At 35.1% G+C, this 3,585-nt stretch overlaps 1 long non-coding RNA gene across 1 annotated transcript; it reads right to left on the minus strand.

Moving 5' to 3' along the window:
- Window positions 1-2,534: 2,534 nt before the first annotated feature.
- LOC120272011 lies at window positions 2,535-2,933 on the minus strand. Its single transcript, XR_005540104.1, has 3 exons — window positions 2,895-2,933; window positions 2,730-2,822; window positions 2,535-2,561 (listed from the first exon to the last, which is right to left on the minus strand). It is a non-coding gene; the product is annotated as an uncharacterized LOC120272011 (long non-coding RNA).
- Window positions 2,934-3,585: the final 652 nt, after the last annotated feature.

Below are 3,585 nucleotides of genomic sequence, written 5' to 3' on the forward strand. Positions count from 1 at the left end.
CATATATATATATATATATATACATATATGTTTGAAACCACTCGTACATGTGCAGGAAATCATGTTCTCATTTGCATGAAACCATATGTTTACACCCTTGAATGTTAGCTTGCATGATCCATGCATTGGTGTATGGGTTTTACATGCATACACCTGCCCTTATATATATAGATTATATTTATTTAGTATGTGTGCATTACAATAGCTCTTAAGTGGCATGCATCCTGGTTGTGATAATGTGAAATTATATATGTATTGGCATAGCAAACCACTATGTTGGTAGAGCATGAGCTGTGTTCAATTAATTATAGCTTTTGATGCTTTGCTTTTGTTGCTTCCTTTGAATCCTTGAGTTCTAATTTGTGGTTAGAAAGACCAAGCTTTGTTGTGGAGTATTGGTATTTTAGACTAGCTTATCTTTAGCCTTTGTGCTTGAACTCTTCTAAGTATTCATATCTATTTGGTTTGGTTTGGTTCACCCCTTGGGTTATAGGACCACCTTGAGAAGATAACCTTGGATTTCTATTGGAATTAGAAGATCATCAAGTAAGTAATCTATCGTTATATTTTCGTATATATTTTGTTATTATTTATATTCCCATTTTCAGAAATTTTTGAAAATAAACTTTGTTAATTATTCGGTTATTTCTCTATGAGTACTAGGATATGTCTAATTGTCTTTCTACCTTTTGTGTAAATTCATTGAGTAATTATTCTAAATATCTTATTTATTAAGTTGTATATTTCTTTTATTTATTTTGAGGGGGGTGAGGGATAGTTGTGAATAAATTATTGTTTAGTTATTCCAAGCTATCCTTGAACTATATTTGATTAGTTGGATTACAGGTATATCTCATGGTTAGTACTTTTGGAGAATTATTTCTACTTTTAAATTCGTTGGATTCATGCTGCCATCCCTTTCAAACTTTTATGTTTTTATTTCCTTTGTTTAAGGGACTTTGTCTATTAATTACTTGATTTCTATCCACACTACACCATATTAGCTCTTTGCCGGCGTTTTTTTGAATTCTTAGCGGCGTTTTAAAACGCCGCCATATATGAACCCGGCGTTAATAAAATCGACGGGTATTACAACGTCGGTAAAGGGCCGGCGTTTTCCCTCGAAACGCCGGCATATCACCGGCGTTTTACATACAAACGCCGGCATAAGTCCCATGGTCACAACAAACGCATGTGAATCTTCCCCGGCGTGAAACCTTGAAACGCCTCGCAAAACGGCGGTAAAGTTCTTTTTTGATAGCGGCGTTTAAAAATAAAACGCCGGTAAAGGTCAAATACTTACCATGCATAGCTGATTCTTTGCCGGCGTTTTTGAAGAAAACACCACGCCTAAACTTCATGATACCGGCGTTTGTTTCGTAAACGCCGGGAAATGCATACAAAACCTGTATATATTTTTTGTTTGGTATTTTCAAATACAGTTAATACATTAAAACCACATAAACCTGCTGTTAAATAGACAACCATTGTAACAATTACACATACAATAATTTGGTCATTCTGAATAACATGCCATCTCCATTCAACAATTTAAAATTCAAACAATCTCCCAAATATGCATCCAAGGTTTGTTACACAATAATTGCCAGACATGCAACAACATTATCAAAAAACACAAACTCAGTTTACAAACTGGTTTTGAGTAGTTGCACACATGTCAACTTAAATTCAAAAAACAAACCAAAACATCCGTTAGACAAACAACCAAATTAATAACTAATTGTTGTTGTTGGTAAGTTGTCTCCGCCGTGTATGCTAGCTCCATCGAAATTGTCCTACATTTAATTTAACTTATGAAGAAATAGAAATAAATAGAAACGTTCTTAAATACTTTTTCAATACCTGAATGATCTTCAACATGAGCCTCTTGCATTAGTTTCTAGTGTAGTCGCTCCAACAGATTGGTTCTGTAAAAAATTTTATATAAACACAAAGTACAAATAATTATATAAGTTATTAATATTCCCATTATACATGAGACCGCGAAGTCGATGCACCTATATTAGGAAAAGGGATTTCTTTCCCGGGAAATTGATCTTGTAGAAAACTAACAAGGGCGCTGTAATGAGCACGTTCTTGGGCACATTCATGTTCCAGCTGTTGGACCCTTTGCACTAAATCTTGGTTGACTTGCCCATCACCCTGCCTTGTTTCCTTGCATGTACATGTAGACACCGGCTAATAGATGAACCATAGTACGTTTTAGGAGTTGGGCCTAACTGAAGCCCTCTAACTTGGCCATGCCTTTCTTTTCCTATGACTTGTGTCAAGATTTCAGCTTCAACCATCTGTGCATCGTCATTTGTGCCTTCATATTCACCTAACAATTCATTTGCTTGTTCCTACATTAATTGATGACGAAGTTATTGGACATTAATTATTTGCACTTTCAACTAAATTATCATAGAATACATATGCGAACAAAAATGTATTCTTACCAAGATTTTCTCAGTTTCTACATTCACGTGGGATCCATTTTTCTTTGTGTGTGTCGCTTTGAAAAATTCAAAACGTCCAACTTTTTCCCCTTTTAGAAGCTCCTGCAAGTAAACAAAGTAGTAGGGTCATGCTAGTTCATATGGATGATCCTTTAGCTTTTTTTCAAATGTATGCAGATATATGTCCAATAATACTAAAATAATAATAAATCATATGAAATTAAAAATAATAACAATTAGTAACTGTAGATTTTATGATTAGTTGCGTACCATTTCTTTTTTCTTCCTTGCAAAACTCTTTGATCCCGACGTATGTGTGTATTTTTGTTGCTTTCTACATGCGAGACCAATTTTTTCAGCCTCCTATATACGACATGTAGTAAGAAGTAAGTAGAATGTTATTTATAAGTAACATAAACCAACATTTATTCTAACCTCCCCTTTCCTTGAATACCAAAAGTCCACCAACTCCTCCCATTGCCAACGAACTGTCTCGTCAAGGTGGTTGTCTTTGTTTGCTTGTGGTCCAACCTCTCTTTTAAAGTAGCGTTTCTTCAAGTCGTGCTTGTAATCACGCCACTTTTTCCCCAGAGATTTCAGTACAAACTCCCTTGAACTTTTGAGAATGAATCGTAACTATCCATGACACTTAAATTATCAAGTTCTTGATACAATTTCATTTTCAAAAGGATGATGTTGTCATTAAAAAAAATTCTTAAAGTTACATAGTGTACCACTCACCTCCACAAACTTTAGTAGTTCCTCCTTCAACGTCTTTGGCACTTTACGCCAATTTTCATAATGAAGGCCAACCCGCTGACCACATCGAGCAAGCATCCCTAAAAACCCAGATAGTAATTGACCCTCAGGGCCAATTGGTTGGTCGAGTTCGTTGCTGCTCACCAAAATTTTCTCATTAGGAGGTAAGGAGTACAACTCCTTCAAAGTAGTAGGCCCTCTTCTTACTCGCTTTCCAACATTGTTAACTACATGAGATGACATGTCAAAGTTAAAAATAATAAATTAAAGGATCAGACATATTTGCTACCCAATGCAAAATTTAAAACCATGGCATTCGTTTTAATGAAATGTGTTGGAAGATCATAACTTACCTGTAACCAAATTA

Source organism: Dioscorea cayenensis, chromosome 11 (genome assembly GCF_009730915.1).
Source record: "Dioscorea cayenensis subsp. rotundata cultivar TDr96_F1 chromosome 11, TDr96_F1_v2_PseudoChromosome.rev07_lg8_w22 25.fasta, whole genome shotgun sequence".
Taxonomy (NCBI): Eukaryota; Viridiplantae; Streptophyta; class Magnoliopsida; order Dioscoreales; family Dioscoreaceae; genus Dioscorea; species Dioscorea cayenensis.